Below are 20,323 nucleotides of genomic sequence, written 5' to 3' on the forward strand. Positions count from 1 at the left end.
GGGGTCTGCACTGTTACATACTCTTTTATAAGAACTGCATCACAGGAGGGATTCAGACCTCACTACAGACCAACGTTATCTCACCAGATAAACTAGCTTTTAGACAAAGGGTCTGCTTTTCTGAGAAGCAACCCATTTATGCCTTTCCCTCTACCCCAAGTTGTATGAAATAATTATGCCCATGGTCACCAAGTAAAGTGACCTGAATGTAACTGTGACCCTTGTATATTGCATGGCTGCATTTTTTTAAAGGGAGGAAAGACATCAATTTAAACCCACAAAGACCTATACCACGGCCACCTCCCAATGAGCCCATCTAAGTACAGTGCTTCCACTCTGAAAAGCCATTGCAAATACTAAACGTTTTATTGTAGACAAAATGATACACAATTATTACACATTATGATTTTAAAAAACACTTGAAACTTTAACATACATGGAAACTATTAAATCTTTTTCTTTTCTTTTTTTTTTTTTTAGCAAAAAAGTAATTTCTTTACGTTTTCATCACAACAAATGAATCTGCTCTCATTGGGATGTTCTACCATGTAGGTGTCTGTCCACTTCTGAACAAATCTGTGTCAATCTGCTGTATGGTCTGTAGACCAAATTCTTAAGCCAATTATACCATCAGCTTTGCTTGCCCAGCCCCTGCACGGTGGGTCCCTTCTGTACCTTCAGCTCTCAGGTGCTGAATTAAAGGTCTATTTTATCCTCCCTGCAGTGTTTCCTGACACACACACACACACACACACACACACACACACACACACACACACACACAGGACCTCAAAGAACAGGCTTCACGTTGCTTAGGTAAATTTCTTTGACTTTTACTCAGATATTTCAAGTTTCCTTTGAGCAGAAAAAGAACAGGTTTACAACTGAGACTGAGGTCTTTCCTGTGTCCCCATAATAGTTAGGAGGACTGGAGAGTCCCCAGGGTCTGCGCACTGTGTACTGTCTGCACCTCTCACTGAGGGGCTCTGCTCCTGAGATTAGCACACTGGGTTAGAGCAGTTCTTCCCACGGTAAGGCACTCACAGGTGTTTCAACCCTTTCATCTTGGGAAAACTCTTTGGCAGAGAAGGACAGGACTCCAGTCCACCAAGAGGACAATCCTAGTAAGGTTTGCACTGGGGCTGCCTCCCTCCCCCTAACATGAGGCAGCAGCAGGAGCTTCTGAAGCCCACATGAATAGGAGGATCACACGCGGCTAAAGGGCCTGGCTTTGAGGTCAATACCTACACTAACACTTGTAGTTCCTGGGTTACACGGACACAGGCCTGATGCCTTCTGAACTCTGCTGGGGCCCCTTAACATTGTTGTGACACAGTCTCAGTGCAGCCTCCTTGGCCTTGGGTTTGCCACATGGCGTATTACCCTCTCTGCAGCTGACTCACACTGGCCAAGAGTGTAGCTGTTCTATGCTGAAGCAAGGTGGGAGAAGGTACTTGCTTGCTCTGTTCTGAGTTCCCCAGCCCAGTATGCTGGGCTTATTTTTGCCTTCTGAAAAGCAGGCCTCAGGTGAATCCAAGCACACTCCAGAGAGGGGGCAAGCACCCTGTGCATGCGCAGACCAAGAACAGGTTGCCTCACACCAAAACTCTGCAGAGCCTTGTCGGAGTAAAGAAATGCAAACTGACAGAGCCGTGTCTGTTCAGCTTCCCTCCAGAATTGGAAACAACTCTGTCTTAAAAGGGGGGTACCTGGAACTCGATGCTCTTGTGTAACACACAGTTAGATGGAAGGAATGGTTTGGCAGCCATGGCGTTCCAACAGAAAACACCAGCTTTCCCCAAACACAAGGGTCACAGTTTGCACAGTGCAGACACAGCTTCCATCCCGCCTTTGGGGATCTCCTCACTGCAGTCACCGATCTTCGTTCAGTCTCCCCATGTGTTTGTTCGTGAGAAAATCCAGAAAAGGAATGTTGCAAACGGCCAGATGAATATTACTCACTGTGATTTCTTTGGGAATCCTAGTCCAACCAAACCAAACCAAACCAAACAAATCCAAAAGTATAATTAGGTACAATTTGTCAAATGCATTCAGGAATAATTTAGTCAGGTAATATACTGAAGGGGCCGTTCTCTTATAGAAGGAGGTGACAGCAAAGGCTTGAAGCCAGTCTCTCACACTTTTCATGAATTCTTCTCCATCTGTAGTCCTACCCAGGACTCAAATCTTACTTTCTGGTCAAAGGAATGAGGATGCCATGCTGGCCAAATGATTAGCTGACAGGAAAAAAAAAGAGGTTGCAGACAGAAGAGAATGGTGTGCATCTAAGTCTTAGCAGACTGAAGTTTGTTTCAAAGCACCATAAAGATATAGATCCATCTCTTATCTCAGAGGATGGGAGGCCAGCCAAGCGTAATGTTACATGCTCTCATTCAAATCACCCAGTCTGCCACATCTCCAGTCAGGAACATAGAAAGAAAGCATGGCTCCTCCTCCTTTTCAAGCAGGGTGAGGCCTGGAAATTTTTACTCCAACTTCTTCACCTACTGCTACTAGCATCTCTTCCTCCTCCCCTCCTCATTTACTCAAGACCTCTGTGTTATCTGTGTATATCTGACCTAATATCCTCATTTGGGGGTCCCTGACCTGAGGTACTACATTACAGTGTCAAGGCAGCCTTCCACATAGTAGGAAGAGTACTGTTTTGAGTAAGAGGGAAAAAAGGATGTGAGCTGCATCTCTTAGAAGGCTGGGAACTGCATCCCACTCAACAGTTGACTACTCAGGAGAGAGGTGCAGTGAGCCCAAGGGTCCGCAGTGATGAAAGGAGTCTGACTATGGGACCTGTAGTTAGGGCAGTGGAGACAACTCCCTTTCAGAGCTTAGTTTCCCAGTTTCTTAGAGGAAGAGTGTGTCAGCAGTGACACACACCTTAGGTAGTATTTCTCAATCTCGACCCTAGAATCTGCCACATGAACCATACTGTCGTTAATGTGAGAGCCTGCTGCCTGCTCTACCCTGTGATACAACAGACCTGCAGGTCTATGAAGTACTAGCTGGGAGGGCACAGCCAGGCTTTCAAGTCAAGAGGCTCCCTCAGAACTACAGAATAGATCCCCAAGTCTGTCAGGCTCTAACGTCTCAAGTACAGCCTACTGTATCTCCCACTGCACTGATGTATGGGTAAAATGAACATTTTCAAAAGTAACTGACCCAGTCAGCCTCCACTATCAGCACCAGTGCCTGTTGGGAGATGCTGTCTGGTATCCAACCGCCAGTGCCTGTCTCAGGATGTCACTCACCAGCTGCTCTGTGACCTACACTAGAAGACTGGTGTTGACAGAAGAGCCACCTGCTCACTAGTGGGAGAGATGCAGCCAACCTCATTCTTTACCGAACTTCTGAAATAACTGCCAACTAAATATTACAAGGTTCTCAAGAACAATTGAACTTTGTTTGTTTAGAGGTCATGAGGTAGGTATATTAGAAACTGGACTAAGGGTTCTTATTAACTGGACAGTTTTCTAAGGAAAACAGGTTGTGAGTGAAGGCTGCTCCCGAAGCCTCCCTTGCGGAGGGATGCAAAATGGAAAAGAAGAGCTGAGGTCAGAAGCAAGCTCGGCATGGAAGCCGTATCTTCTTTAACCCCTTGCCCAGGGACAGGACGGTTGTGGCTGTTTCTGCTGTGGGAAGCCGGGGAAAGCCATGGCTGTGTTTTCTCCCTATCTATCAGAAGAGCAGACACTTTTCACAGTAGGATACTTCTTCATAGACATAAGGATAGAGGTGGCAGCCAGGGGACTCCATGGCAGACCGCCTACCTGCCTGGAATGTATGAGACCCTGGGTTCTATCCTCAGCACAATAAACCCTCAATTCTTAGACAGAACACAACTTCATGTACTTTAAGTAGGAAAAAGAAAACAGAAGAGGAAACATAAAACCTAAGTGAGACGAGGGACTTGAAAGTCATCCTCTCTGTTCCCCTCCTGTCCCTTCCTCACAAGGACCTAGAATCCACACTGGCCAGCCTTGGTCACAGTGCTACCAGGTACCTACCTTTAAGATCATGTCCTCTACGACTGAGGCATACATGTTCCTGTGCAGTGCCACAGGCTGCAGGGTGATCCCGATCTGCAAGAGCAGAAGAAGGCCGTTTGTCCCATCAGCAATAGAAGCAAGCCTTTTCCCAAACGAGTGAACTTCTCTGGTACACACGGGCCCCTGGCTGCAAGAAGGGCTCTCTAACCACTGTGGACTATATGTAATCATGCTTTTATCCCCAAATATCTTATCATGAACCAATGGAATCTCCCAAGAATTCATAATATATAAGCAATATTTTGGAAGGCCTAAAATCAAGACTCCAGGGCCATTTTTTACAAGACGCAAAGAAAAGCCCTTGGGAAACTCACCGTCCCACTTCCAGTGTGCACCCTGCAGGTGTGTGTGGGGGCGAACACTGCCTTTGCCCTTGGATCCTGAGCAGCTAGCAGAGGCTCATGCTAAAGAGCTGCTGGCTAGCATCAGGTTTGGATAGCTCTCTCCCAAGTAACAAGGGAACACAGGCTTTGGCATGCAGGGGGTCGGGGAGTTGACAGTATGGGATGGATGGGGACTGCTCATTCAAGTATGACCTGAAAACATCACAATATGCCTCATAAAGAAGAAGTACTTCTGAAGCAGATGAGAAAAAAATCCAGGAGCAAAGCCTTTGTGACGATCCTCCTCTACTCTGTAGCCAACACAACGTTTTTACATGGGAGAGTGGGAACACACCTAACTTATGGGTAAAAGCCAATCACATGTCAGCTGGGCAGACTGGCATCTAAGCTCATGAGGCAGAATGTGTGGTCTGCGACCTTACAGTACCACAGCCTTAACCTCCCACCTTCTGAGTGATGTCACCAACAAATCCAGAGCCTGGGGTTGGTGGCAGGTAGAACCTCATTTCTTCCTGCTTTTCTTCCTGCTCCTTTTTAATGTTTGTCTTCAGTGGCTCTGACAGGCTGAGGATATCCACTTCTTCCTCACTCTCAGGCTCCCTTTTCTGGAACCGCTGCAGATCCTCCAGCTTCCGGCAGAGGTCATCAGCCGTGGAGAAGGACGACAGGCACTCTAGATAAGAGGAAGCAGTCTGTGACAGCTGAGGTGAGGACAGACAAGCACCCCAGGCTGAGGAAGGCAGAGTCTGCAGGGAGCTAACCTTTCTATGGATCTCTCATGAGAACCAGTGCCTCATAAAGTAGAAAAGCAGACCAGTGTCCTATTCCAAACGTATTCTATCTGCCATGAAGACCAAAGACACAGTACATAATCGACTCCAGTCCTGGAAAACTAGGCCACTGCCCGACTTTCTGAATCATTAAATTGATTTTTTTTTCATTTTTTAAAAGATTCCCATTCAAGCTGGGGATGACGCTCAGGTGGTGAGAGCACTTGCCAAGCAAATAGGAGTCCCTGGGATCAGGAAGGCCTGGGTTTGATTCCAGCACTGTATCAACTAGATGTGGCACTCGGGGAGGCAGAGGCAGGAGGATCAGATGAATAAGTTCATCTGCAACTACACAGTGAGCTCCAGGGAAGCCTGGGCTACTTGAGACTTCTCACTTTAAAAAAAAAAAATCATTCCTGTCTCACTGTTGCCATGGTAATGCACACAGCCTTCAATGGGTTGTAGAGTGTCAGGACAATAAAGTCATGCCCATACGCTTTTGCAAAGGACATGAAATCCAGGCCAGGTACAAGGTAGGCTCCTCTGAGCAACACAAAGGTGGTGGCTCAGCAACTCCTGGCTGCTGCCTGCTCTTCTGACTCCGTGCTATATAGAGAGCACCAGTGAAACTTGGAGGTGAGCACCTGGTCTCTGTTCACCAAGGACATAGCTCTAGAAGCCAACAAACCCCCTCAGCATGGATACTACATGCCACAGGAAATGAGAGAAAAGACCACTGAGTACTAGGCTCCCAGGAAGCTTTCTGCAGAAAATAAGACTTCCCTAGATGGGCTGGAGCATTCTGATGTCTATGTGAACAATGGCTGAATCCTTCTTATTCTTTAAGGTACAGCCAGATGTTTTCATGCCCCTAATTTAATTCATTAGCAGTCGTCCGTTTCTTTACTGTATTTCCTACAACACTGTTGATTGCCCTCATGTGCCCCCAACAGCCTCCCCAGGCTTGTGGGTACAGTAATGTCCATAAGACACTGGCCTATGTTGATGGTAGTAGGCCAGACCCGCCTACTAGGGGTTCCTAAGGTCACACAGCAAGAGAAAGAGAGGTGGTTGGGAGTCTTCAAAGTAATTCAGGGAGGACACTCCCATGAGAACAATGCATGTCTACCAGATGGCAGGAAATAATACTCCTGGCTGGGGTACAACGCCTGAAACACGAGTATAAACAGTTCCGAAGGGCTGTGTTGTCTGGAGTGTCATGGTAAGAAGAAAGGGTCTTGTCATCTAGAGCAGCTCTCCCTCACGCCTAACTGAAGGGAAGAGCGCTGAAGCCAAGTGTTCTGTAGGGCTGGAAGGGGGCAAACATGCTCAAACCGGGACAGCCTGTCAGGGCCTACCTGGCTCACTGTCAATCTGGGTAAGCACATCCTCAATGGAGGCTCCATCGTGTCGCAGGCTCTCGGGGTCTGGTGGGGTGTAACCATGGCAGCGGCACCAGTGAGCAATGTGTTTGGTCTTGAGGGTGTCAGGTGGTGGAATCTGGGATTCTTCTCCAGGATTTCCTGTAGCACTTTTCAGACTGTCATTGCTCTTTGCCACTTAAAGAGGATTTGATCCGAAATTAAACCCTTGAACTTAAAATCAATAGCTGTGCAGTGAAATAAACCAAATAACTAAAAAATCAGATTCTATTACTCTCTAGCAACAGAGGGAGGAATGTGAGAGCTTCTTCTGGGACCAGTGAGATGGCTCGGGAGTGAGATGCCTGCCACCAAGGCGAATGAGCTGATTTGCAGGAATCTTATGATAGGAGAACTGATTCCTCATGTCCCCCAGCCTTCATAAGTATGCAGTAGCATGTGTATGCACACGCACACATACACAGTAAGAATTTTACATGTAATAAAAAGAGTTACTAATGCTCTTAATGTTTACAAAATAAAATAGAAACTTCTAGGTGTGCATTTAAGGCTTTTCACCTGGTCATGAACCAACTTGTCATTTTCCCCAAACCAAATTCAGTAAGCCTGCTTCCAGGGCTGCCGAGCTACATGGCACACTTTCTTCTCTCACGAGTCAACTGTGTTTGGCAATACTGTTGTAAGTACTCTGTAAAACTCTGAATTCAATATTTTTTGAAATTTACAAAATTAAGAAAGTTAATTTGTGTGTGTGTGTGTGTGTGTGTGTGTGTGTGTGTGTACACCATCTGCATGCTTCTGTGTCTGAAGTGGCCAAAAGAGGGCACTGGGTCCCTTGGAAATGGAATTACAGACTGCTGTGAACTGCCATTCAGGGGCTGGGAAATGAACCTGAGTCCTCTGTGATAGCAGCCATCTTGCTGCAGAGCCAACTCTTCAACCACAAAATATATAACGTTTTCAAAGAAAATACAAGATGTTTTTACTGGTACAGGGGAACAAGCCTTTCAAAAGACAACTGGGATCCAGAAGAATGAAGCTTCTGAGTGAGAAACAAAGAAAGACACTGCAAGTTTGCATCCTTTTTTCATACAGGAAGAGCACACAAATGTCTGCCTCCACTGTGCTGTCTGACTTTCAGTGGTGGCCTGCAGATCCAGCCAGAAAACAGACTTACCTCAGCAGCTCTCCTTTTTCCCGATGTTCTAGCCATAATACTGCTCCAAGGACTTTACAGAAAAACAGCTTGCATCATCACCTCGAACAGAGAACTGCAAACTCTGAATAAAAGTTATCGTTTAGACTAAATGTTGTTTACTGTTAGAAGATTTCCAAGTTCTTTGATTTGCTTTTATAAAACAGAAAAATTTTATTATTCTGCAGAAGTAATATGTGTGTGCAAGTGAGGGTTTCTGCATCCCGTGTGGAAGTAAGAAAATAACTCCTGAGGGTTGGTTCTCTTCTTCCACCTTACTGAGACTCATATTTAATGCCCATGTCTGTCTGCTAAGTTGTGGGTTCTGAGGCTGGCTGACCACAAGTTTCTGGCCAATTCTCTTGTGGCTGCCTCTCATCTCCTGGTAAAGTTGCACCAGCATTATAGATGCATGTGCTACTGTAATATGAATTTTTTCTAGTTATCAACTGATTAATTTTTATATTTGGAGGATTTTTGAGACAGGGTCCATTAGTAGTCAAGGCTGGCTCAGCTTTAAGATCTGTCAACCTATGCTTTCTGAGTGCTGGTGTTAAAGAGATGTGCCAACATGCTTGGCTCTGCAGTCTGGAGTTTGATGTAGGTTTCTTGCAGATCAAGAGCTTTTACCCACTGTGCCATCTTACTGGCCCCCCACTTTCTTTGTGTGAACAACACATCTCCATGATGGATAAAGGCAACAGATGACAGATGCAACAGAAGTAAACGAGGGGCTTGGCCCTGCCACCAGCTCACTAAGTAGCCCTGGGTAAGCCATAGCACTCCAGGCTTCAGTGTCCTTCCCTGTAAAGTGTACAGATGGGTCTTGAACTGCCCAGTTCTAGCTTTAACATTCTTAGTATTTATGTAAGACAGAGAGGAAGGGAGGAGAGAGCAAGTGCATGTGCACGCACACACGGGGCAAGTGTGGACTCATCTTTTCCGCTAAGATGGGAAACCATCATGAAAGTATATTTTTAACTACCTCAAAATGATTCCCAAAATGAGAAAAGGAGCTAGTATTTTATTTTAAAAGTCAACGGCTGGAGATCTAGCCAGGACCTTGCATGTGCTAGATCAGTGCTCTCCTCTTCAACTTCATCCCAAGCCCTCTTGTTTATACTTTTAAAAACTTGAGATGGGGTCTTACTAAGTTGCCTAGGTAGGGCTTGAACTAACATAGTTCTCCATGATCCTTCCAAAGAGGTGGCAATACAAGCTTGTACCACAAGGCTCAGCAATTTCTCTGCTGCTATAGGTGGAAACAAATCAGCAAGGTGGTCAGCCTACCGTCTCCTGCCCACGCTATGTGCACGGCAGGAGACTGCTGCACACCATCCTGCACCTCTCACGGTGATCTTGTCCAAGAGCAAATCACCCTTAGTAAGGTTGTCTATTCAACCTTTACTGTCAGAACAACTCAGATAAGGCATCAGCCATTGCATCCCACTAACCAGGGCCACAACACAGCAGACTCTGTTGCTGGGGTCTTGAAAACTGCACATTCCCAAACAGTATATCAGTTTAAATCTTACAGAAGGATTAATGGTCTTATGGGGCTGGATGTGTACCTGCCTTGTCACCCAAAACTGTGTGAGTTAATTAACCTGGTATCATTGCCATGTCCTTGACTGTGAGCTGTGAACTGGGACACACTATCCCACAGAAGACCTTGGCTAATGAAATGTGTATGTAAAGCACCCACAGCAGACAGTGGGGGTGGCACATTATGTCTTAGTAGTGTGTACTTAACATTTATCATTTACATACACAAATATAAGAAATAAGTGATTAAAGACTAAGTGAGGGGCTGGGGTAAAGGAGCTGAGTAGTGAAGCATCTGCTTAGCATACACAGGGCTCTTGGTTTTGCTGCTAGCACCGTCTGTACCCTAAGTCTAACTGGATGCAACCAAGATACCGTGAATCCAAGACCCCTGCAAATGTCTGGTTAAAAGTTACAATCATGGTAACACCCCAAGTGATTTATAGTTTAACAAATGCACATGAGGGTACGGTCTTACCTTTTGCAGTAATTAATGGGATCTTCTTGACTACAGCCGTCAAGAGCTGCTGGCTAGTCTCCAAATGGTCTACCCTGGGAAGGGTAAACAAAGACAATATTCTACAGGCTTGTCACATGTTCTTTCTCTCCCCTCCCCGGCCCCCCCTCTGCTAGTAAATACCTTTCTTTCTTTCCTTCCTTCTGTTTTTTTTGTTGTTGTTTTTTTGGTTTTTTTTGTTTGTTTGTTTTTCGAGACAGGGTTTCTGTGTGGGGCCCTGGCTGTCCTGGAATTCACTTTGTAGACCAGGCTGGCCTCGAACTCAGAAATCCACCTGCCTTTGCCTCTCAAGTGCTGGGATTAAAGGCGTGTGCTACCACAGCCCAGCCCTCCTTCTGATTTTTAAAGACAGGGTCTCATGTAGCCCCGGCTGGCCTCAATTTGATCTTGAATTCCTGATCTTCCTGCCTCTGCTCACTCAGGGCTGGGACTATGGGGATGTACCGCCATTTGTGGCCAGAGATCTCCTTTTATAAGGCATTTTATGCTTAAAAAAATCAAGAACAAACAGACTCTGGGTAATTATACAACCACTGAAGACATTTTATCTACATTTGAAAATTAGTAGCAAGATTTGTAAGGTGACTGTTATTATACAAATGCTGTCTTAGGCTTATTTACTGAAGCCTCAATGTTACACAAATGCCGTCTTAGGCATACTGACTGAAGCTTCTGTGTAGCATGTTAAGGGACACCATGTTTCTACTGTCTCTAGAAGCTATCAGCAATTCAAAGTTGCATGATCAGGAGGTTTCTAATTTGAAAAAGAGAAAACTTTAGAGAAAGCAAGAGGAGTGCACACGTCTCTGCAGAGGCACCTGCGAAGCACAGTCAGGGTATGTTAATATCCAGAAACAAACTGCAAACACCAGGGTGATTACACTTGAGTGTGCCAGTCCCACACAGCACAGACTCCACATCAGTCAGCAGGCTCAAGGAAGTTTGGAGAGAGGCCTCCATGACTGTTGATCAAGTGCTACCTTTAAGCTATATCACTGGCTAAACTCTTCAGGAGCTGGAAAGATGGTTTACTGTTTAATTAAGAGCACTGGCTGTTCTTCCAAAAGACCCAAGTTCAATTCCCAGAACTGACACGGTGGTTCACAACCATCTGAAGCTCTAGTCCCAGGAGATCTTCCACCTTCTTCTGGCCTCATTGGACATCAGGTACACAAATGGTATCCAGACATACGTGCAGACTAAATACACATACATATAAAAAAAATAAACTCTTCAGCTCTGCAGGACAAAGCCCCTACCATGCTTACCTCACTGTCTGCACATACTCAGCTGTCACAATGACTTTGAGAAGATCACAAAGACACCAAAAGCAGAACCCCTAAGAAGACACAGACACTCACTTAATGACGTAGTTGTTCAGCTCAGAGCTCTCTTCTGTTTTCACTTCTACCTGGTTTTCAAACTGCGTTGTGGCACAGGAGTTTCTGGTTCAGTCTTCACTACAAAGGAAGATTAACAAAGAGAGCCTTCAGGGGCCAGTGGTGGAGACCCTGAGCCCTCCAAACAGTTGAACTTAACTGAGGGCTCTGTTGCCTAAGGTGTGAGGACAAAGCAGGATACTCAACTGGCTTCTGCCCTCAAAGGCTCAGCACATGAGATAACTATTAGCTTAGGTCTCAGAGGGGATCAACTCTCGGTGGACAGCCCACCACACCACGCTGCTCTGCATGTCTCTCACCCCACCCAGGACTGATATTAGCACACAATAGCAACTGTTCTAGCTCTGGATGTGTTCATTCTGATATCATCTTTCCAGCTGAGCTTACCAGGCTGAAATATTATTCTAGTATTTTGAGACACAATGCAGAAAGCAAAAAGCAGATCTGTTCCACTTGGCAATTCTCAAGTTAATTGTATCTGGCTTTCAAAACCATAGGCCACAACCCAAAGCTGCTTGAATACCAGCATGTACTTCACTGTTCATGTATACAAACTATTATTATTATGTTATTTTTGGTATTTTGAGACAAGGTCTCATTAGCCTAGGATGGCCTAGAGTTTCCTCTGTGGTCCAGCTGGCCTGGAATTCATGAAAATCCTTCTGCTTCAGCCTCCCAAGTACTAGGATGATAGGTATGAGCCACTCCAAGCAGCTGCAACGCATACAAAATCAATTAAAAATAATATATAATATTACCTTCAGGTATATGAAGCACAAATCCATTCTTGTTCACATCCGAGTTTCATTCCCAAGGTATTACATATGTATATATGTGTGCAAACACTATAAAATTTAAAACTTTTCTATCCTTGACAGGAAATAGTCAAGCCCCATTAATTTTGCTGATGTAAACAGCAATATCTCAGAGGATATTCCTTTGAAAAAAACTGTGCTGACATAGTTCTTGTTTCTGCATAGTTTCCCTGCCTTCACTCTCTGACAGTCTTCACTGACTCAAGGACACGAGTGCATGTCTGTGTGTGGTATGTCTAGCCCCACAGCAGTTAACCCAGGCCCCGGATGGTTTACATGTCTCACTGCCTCTGTACTGGGTAAACTTTGAATTCTTGGTGATCTTGCTTCATTGCTAGGGTTTTAATTTACATTTCCTTTCATAACTAATAAAGCTGAATAATTCTCACAGGCTTTGAGCTATTTGGATGTCCTCTTCTGAGAAGTGTTTATCAGTATCTTTCACACTGATTCTGAGTGGTCTCTATACATTCAAGACATGACTCTTTTATTGTATATATATTTGTGGAGAATATCTTAGAGTCTATAGCTTGACTTTTTGCTTTTAATATTCTCTGATAAAGCAAGGTTCTCAAAATTAAGTCCCCTTTTCCAACATCCTGTGTCTCCTATTTTCTTCCAGAAAAAGATTTTAGATCTTTCATATTCGAGTTTATATTCTAATAGCTGTTGCCTCTGATGTAAGGCAGGAGTGCTGCTGCTTTCAGATATAATATGACCACTTCCCCTGCTTGTCATCAAAAACATCACCCCTCTCCACTGACTGTATCACGGGCATCATTTTCTGTTTCATGAGTCTTTGTAATCTTTGACTACTTCAAAGGTTGAGGCTCCTTAGTATCTATCTGCTATCCTGTCTTCCTGATTCCTGTTCAAGATTGTTCTGTTATCAAAATAACTAGTTAATTAATAGTCTCATGAGAATATCTCACTAAAAAGCCAATGTCAGCCTCTGCTTCAAGAGGGGTACACCACCATGTCTGACTTTGGCTCTTTGATTTTATATGTTTGCACTTTGAACTACAATGTATTCTTTTATTTATCTCCTTTTAATTTCTCTTAAAATGGTTAGGGTTGTTCTTGCAAGTCTAATATTGTTTTTTAATTTTTACTAATGGCTATTATGTATCAACAGAAGAAGGCATCAGACTCAGCTTCCCCAGGGTGAGGCTGTGAGCTTGGGATACGGGTGCTGGCATCCAAGCTTAGGTCCTCTGCAAGAGCAGTAAGAGCTCTAACTGCTGAGCCATCCCTACATCTGCTCCTCTGTCATTTTAACTTTGTTTGGTATGTGTGCACATGTATGTATATGGACATACACATACCAAGACATGTGAGGAGGCCAGAGAACAACTTGTGGGAATTGGTTCTCTTTTCCACTGTGTGGGCCCTGGAACCTTAACGCAGGTCCTTGGGAGCCTTGGTGCCAAGTACCTTCACCTACTAGCCAAACAATGGCCCAGAACCATTGTTTCTGTCCCATCTTTCCCTTTCTACATTCCAGATATTTGGTATTACTGTGTCTTCCCTCTCTCTCCTTGGCTTATTGAAAAAAGGTTTTACTGTATTTAATGGCTATGCACATTTTACTTTGCTTAAAATCAAAATAAGAGGGCTGGTGAGATGGTTCAGTGGGCAAAGGAGTGTGCTGCCAATCCTGATATCCTGAATTCGGTCCGTGTAACACACATGGTGTAAACAGAGAACCAACTCCTGAAAATTGTCCTTAAACTTCTATATGTGTGCCATGGTGTGTGCATGCTAATGTGCACATATTCAGTTAATGTAATAAAAACCAAAAATAAAAGATGCCCTGTCCTGGTCTAGAATTAAATGCATCAGTCTGGTGCAGAGTGGTATTAATGTGTTTATAGCAAATTTCACTCAAGGGAAAACATATGCTCCCCTACACAGGGTAATCCACAAATACTGGAAGCTTTGTGAGTCATATGCTCTCTGCAGGAATCAAACTCTGGGGAGTTTGAAAAATAATATGAAGGCGAATGGAGTGGCTGTCTGCCAATAAAGCTTTACTATCAAATTCAGGTCCTGGACCTGTCAAGCTATACTCTGCTTTAAATGAGCATTTAGCAAATTACAAATCCACCTCCCAAGATGATGGGATCCCAGAATGCCTGAACAGCAGCCTAGCACAAACCTCAACTGCACTGCTTCCTGTACGTGGGAGGTGTGCATTCCCAACACAACCTAGGATGTGACAGCTGACTAAGGACTGACATAAGAATGACTGATAGTGCTGTATCTACAAAGCAGCAGGTACTGGGGACTAATACACTAGAGGGTCAGACTAGATGAGCCTGCCATTGCTAGGTGCCACAAATGATCCACTGGACCCACCTTCTACTAATCTACCCTATAATCATGGATATCCTGCTAGCGCCGTCTGCTCCCACTAAAGCTCCCCTCTCATAACTATGCTCCCTTCTCACAACTATGCTCCCTAAGGGCTCAAGTTCCAAATCAAGCCCTTCAAGCTTTGTCTCTACCGTTCCCTTAAACCAGCATACCCTAACCTCCCTGCAGCTGCAGGGCTCTCTACTCTAAAAGTCTGGTTTATACAAGTCCATACAAGTTTATACCCCTTGACCTCACTACAGCTCAAGGGTTCTCCACTCTTTAAAAGTCTGGTTTATACAAGTCTTGTCCCTGAGAGCCCTGGACATAAGTCCTGGACTGCAACATGTCAGTCATCACCTTTCAGACTATTTGTCTTGTACTTACCGATCAATCACAGTTTGCTATTTATGCATCTTTCTTTTGAACCACGCTATAAAGTGAAGGGCAAAAATGATGTCTGAAACCACCCCCCAAAAGTCTATTTTCCGTCAACTATGACACAGTGCATAGCATGTATTTGTCTAGTGGCTGCCTGATAGATGCTGAAATTCAAAGCATGAAACTTTGGAGCAAAGATACTGTGAGGTCCTACATACCTTTGGCAATGGCTACTGGAGCAGAGCTGGGGGCAGCTGGACTTGGGACACTTATGGGCAGGACAGTAGGTAATTTGCTGGTAGAAAACAACTGAACCACTAAGACACAGAAAGAGGAGAGTATAATAGTGACAAAAATTAGTATTTATTTTCTTTAATCTTCAGCAATTTTATATATGCATATCATATATTCTGGTCACACTCATTCCGACACCTTCTCTTATGCCACCGGCTCCTCTGTCTCCCTAAAGCTGCTCCCACTGCCTTGTCTTTTTGTTTTGAGATTGAATTTTAACCAGCACTGCACACATGGGCCATGGTGTAGGGCTATCCACTCACTCGTGGTTAGACCACTAAAGGTGAAACCCACTTCTCCAGTAACCATCAACTGCCAACAGTGGCCCTGTGGAGGGCTGGGCTTGGAAGGCCCTCTCCCATCGAAGAGACAGCTGATAGGCCCAGCCCTGTGCAAGCCCTGGGTAGGTGACCACCATGGCTACTGCATTCCTGAGTGCAATGGCCACGCTATGTCCAGAAAACAAAGCTGCATGACCCTAATCCCACCCTATGACACTTACAGTCTTTCCTGTTTTCCTTGAGAGACAGAAATTATTTTTATTACAAATGACCTAATTCCCATGTGAAAGCCCATTTTAAATGTACACCACAATCTTAAGCTGTGTTGCCTGCTAGTGGCAGAATAACTGAGTTACAACCTCTATAAGGACATGAGGGCATGTCAGTAAACTAAGAAACTAAAAATGAAATAAACCCGATTCTCACAAACACTCAAAGTGTTCTTTTTGACATAACTTTAGAAATGGGCAGCTAGAGCCAAGCTACACTGCTCAGGGGACACAGGTGCTTACCCCCAGGCATCATAGCAGCCTGAGTTAAATCCCTGGGACCCACACTGTAGGAGAACTTAACTCAGAAGTTGTCCTGTAACCTCATACGCTTGCATGCACCCACTCATGCACATAAAATGAAACATGAAAGTTAAATGACAAGCTATACAAAGCAAAGAGACATCACCATCTAGCAGGAGGGTTCCTGAGAAAGAGATGCATCAGCACGAGGGTGTGACGCACCTATGTTCACAGGCATCAGGACAGTCTTCACGCCGCCAGAGGTGTTGATGCTTAGTGGCTTGAGCTGACTGGGGATTGTCAGGACAGCCCGCTGGGGACTGGACTGACCAGAATGAATTTTTAATTATCCCAAAGTGGGAAGACAATGCCAAGAAAAGGTCAGGCATTTCCTCAAGCTCTTCCCTCTGTGACACTCTCAGTTTCTCCCACAAAGAAGTTCCTAGGACAATCACCCTTTAGTAAATAAAAAGTTGGATGCAGGAGGCAGTGGATAATGGAGATTTCACAATAAAACTTACATATGATATAATTTATTTTTCAAGTGCCTTGTACTAAAACAAAACAAAACAAAACAAAACAAAGCAAACAAAACAGAACAACAAAAAGCAGGACAGGAATCTCTGCAAACACAGCGTAACAGAAAGGTACACTGGGAGGCAAAGCCGTAACTGCTGCCAAGTAAGACAGTGACCTGGTATTTTGTAGTTTTCAAATTCCTATTTTTAATGAAAATATTGTATGATAAGTAGTTGAAAAGCAATACAAGGAGGAAGTTCTGACTACACACTAACCAGTATTTAGTTCACCCAATGCCTTGTCGATGCTTGCAGCCTTCTCTGATTATTTATCTCAACAATGTCTTTGTTTTTCATCATTTCAGTGTTTATATAAGATAATGTACAGCCACGTTCAAAACTAAGTGTTTTAGTTAGGAGAGATAACAGAGGTTCTGGTTAGTCAACATAATGATGGACTGGGTATTAGGACTATCTTGTACCTCACTGGTACAATTAGGAATAAGTATGCTCTAATTGTATTCTGAGAAAAAAGTTTTATTTTAACAGGAAGAGTGATATGTAGGAGGAGCTAAGGGGGAAGGAGTACTGAGAGGAAGAGTTGGAATAAGGAGAGGAGAAGATGAAGGAGAGAAGAAGCTAGGTGATGAGAGAGAAAAAGAGAGGAGGGGCATGGAGGCAGATGTTCACATGTCTCCACCAGTCAAAGATAGTTTATATATCTAGGTTGGGTATTGGGTTCCACTTCTGTTCCAGCATTACCAAACTTATAAAGCCTTTGATTAACATTTAAAAAAACTGTATGAAAGCAAAAAGGGAAAGGGGGCATGGGATAGGGGTTTTCTAGGAAAGGAAAATGGGGAAAGGGAATGGCATCTGAAATGTAAATAAAATGTGAAGAGAGAGAGAGAGAGAGAGAGAGAGAGAGAGAGAGAGAGAGAGAGAGAGAGAGAGAATGTACATACTTGCAGGCCTGGCTTCCTTAACCTTTTCTGTAGCCCATGCCACAGAAAAATCTTTTCTTTTTCTTCTTTTCTTTCAAGTCAGGATATGGGAGGAAGAGAAAATGGAAGCACCTCAAAAGGTTTGTCTCAATGATGGTGGTGTGGTGCACTCAGGCGGCAGAGGCAGGAGTTTGGGCCAACCTGGTCCATAGAATGAGTTTCAGGACTCCACAGAGTGAGGACACTTGCTGCTAAGCTTGATGCCCAAGAAGCAACTCCTTACCTGTAGTACTCTCACTCCCTCACCCCACACTAAATGTGCTTTACGAAAGTAGCCACCTGGAAAATATTTCTGGATTATTTAATAAAATACAAAATATGAACACCTTCCAAACATATTCTAGTCAAATGAGACAGTGAAGGAATGTCACGGTACTCACCTGACACTGTGGCTTTCCCAGAGATGGAGCTTGGAGCAGACACCAGGGATGTGGCAGTGACAGCAGCAGGAGCTGTGCCCAGGGTATCTTAATAACAAAAGGTATAGAAACAGAGTTCATGGAAGATAACTTTATATTGGCTACTCTTTCTTAATAATTTTTTTTCAAAAATGTCTATATACATCTAAAAAACCTGGAAATTTTAATTTTACTTTCATAAATAAGCTTAAATTAATGATATATTGCTTTTATTTTATACTGTATTTTAATAATTATATTTTTATTTATTTTCTCATACCTTTCCTTTATGTTTGAAGTGTTCTTTATAGACCTACAAAAGCATAAACTCCTTTCAGAAAAAATGTATATATTAAACAAAACAAAAACACTCTAATTTATTTCTCCAATCGAATTTATTGGCTATTTTAATTGCAATGACTTAATATGAGAGAATTTAACTGTAACTAGGAAGAGCAACAGGATTCAGGAATAAGTTATCACCACCACCATCAGAAAAACAAGGGTTTTATATCCATTATTTTAAGAGTTAAGGCAAAAAAAGAAAAATATGCATTATTTTATAGAAACAAATACACAAGGATTTCCTTGTCATTTTCATCAAAAACAACGTTTGTGGCCAATAAAACTCATTTTGAAACAATGCTTTACTCCTTATATGTGAGAAACACTTTGTGATAGAATGTAAGAGTTTTTTCTCAGGATTGATGACCCAGTTTTTACTCAGGGTTCTAAGGACTGAACGTGTGTTAAACTTACTGCATTCCTCACAGCCTATTGGGTATTGTGTAGGGGTGGAATACACAGACTGACTGGGATTCCCCAGCCCAGGCAGCTGGCTGAGCAGAAGGCTGAAAATTCAAATCTGGAAGTTAGGGCAAGGTGCTTGTTCCAAATTATAGTTTGGAAAATAATATTCATCTCCAGATGACTTCAAGTTATATAATAGATGAGAAATCCACATTATAATCCTATTTTACTATAAATATAACTAATATAGGATAAATATTAACCAGAAGTAACACTGCATAGCTTCTGAGTTCAGATAAAATCCAGCTCATTGACAGTGCTATGGCCATAAACAAAACCTTTTTGTTTTTCTGAGAAAGTGTGTATGTAGTCAAAGTTTCTAATTCTCTTGCCTCAGCTTTCTTAGTGTTGAAATTAAAAACCATCATGCTGCCAGGTGTGTTGAACACAAATTTATTCCCAGTATTCAAGAGGCAAAGACAGGAAGATCTCTGTGTTCCAGGTCAGCTGGGTCTACAGTGTGAGATCCAGGACAGCCAAACCTACACAGAGAAACGCTGTCTTAAAAACAGCAACAACCACCACAAAAACCAGAACCACCATGCTCACCTTGAACTATTTGCTTCAGAATCTAAGGGAGGGGGTTGATGATTGCTAAGCTGGTAATATTTCCCCCTTGCAAGCACAAGGACCTGGATTCAACACTTCAAGAGAAATTAGAAAGCTAGTTATGGAGCAGGTGAGGTGGCTCAATTCTAAATGATCTCATGGTCAATCCTGAAAACAGACCCAGATCCTTATTACTCAGGATGTCCACAGGAAAAGGAGAAAAGTGACTCCCACATGTTGTCCTCTGATGAGTACATGCATTCTGTAGCATGTGCATGTACACATTCGTGAACACAAAAGAGTGTTATTTTTTGAAACTTGGGTGTGGTCATGTGCACTTATCACAGCCCTGTGAAGACAGACACAGGAAAATCCCCGGAGCATCCTGACCAAAACCAGGATAATGAGAGACCCCCATCTTGACACTGTTAATGGTGCCTATGGGTTGATAGTTGATTGTACAATGACAGACTCCATCTCAACATAGTAGATGCAGCTAGAGGATTAAGAGTTGATTTTATTTTAAGCTCAATATTCATGAACATATGTTGCGGTAAATCTCTTGCCCATAGGAAGTCCATAGAATAAAGACACAAGTCAATAAGTATCAAATGAATGCTGCATGCCTAGATTGGGCAGATTTACCATTAAACTACACTATTCCCCGGCTATGAGAGCTCTTAACAACTTGCGGTTTCCTAGGTCAAGGTCTTCTTCGTCTTCTCTCTCTCCACCAACTGCCCTCTGCTTCGACCAACTGCCAACTCTGCCGCTTCCCTTCATGGCTCCCTGGTCTTCCTCTTTTCCTGCCTCTGGCTCCTCCCACTCCTCTTCTACTGCCCAATCACTGGCTGTAGCCTTTATTTAACAAATTTGATTGGACAGAAGGTTTACAAGATTCACTCCTCCTTCGCAGCCCCTCCCAGGAGTGGCTGCATACAACAGCTCACAGATCAGATGGAAAAACAGATAGAAAATAATGAGGAATGGAAGCAGGGTTTAGAACAAAAGTCACAGGAACAAAAAGATGAAAATGAAAGTGGGAGACAGGAGATTACAAGGATAATTGAACAGAAGATAGAGCAGTTAATAGATCAGATAGAGAAACAGATAGAAAATAATGAAGACACAAGAAATTATAGATCAGAATAAGAGACAGAAAGATGAAAATGAAACTGGGAGACAGGAGCTA

General features: G+C 43.5%; 1 long non-coding RNA gene across 1 annotated transcript; it reads right to left on the reverse strand.

Annotated features, from left to right (window-relative positions):
* Window positions 1-343: 343 nt before the first annotated feature.
* Window positions 344-19,951, reverse strand: LOC143439815 (uncharacterized). Its single transcript, XR_013107854.1, has 11 exons — window positions 19,777-19,951; window positions 18,053-18,085; window positions 17,755-17,841; window positions 14,984-15,082; window positions 11,176-11,274; window positions 9,776-9,849; window positions 7,735-7,837; window positions 6,534-6,734; window positions 4,852-5,078; window positions 4,020-4,094; window positions 344-1,981 (listed from the first exon to the last, which is right to left on the reverse strand). It is a non-coding gene; the product is annotated as an uncharacterized LOC143439815 (long non-coding RNA).
* Between the last annotated feature and the right edge of the window lie 372 nt (window positions 19,952-20,323).

The sequence above is a fragment of the Arvicanthis niloticus genome, chromosome 27 (genome assembly GCF_011762505.2).
Source record: "Arvicanthis niloticus isolate mArvNil1 chromosome 27, mArvNil1.pat.X, whole genome shotgun sequence".
Classification (NCBI taxonomy): Eukaryota; Metazoa; Chordata; class Mammalia; order Rodentia; family Muridae; genus Arvicanthis; species Arvicanthis niloticus.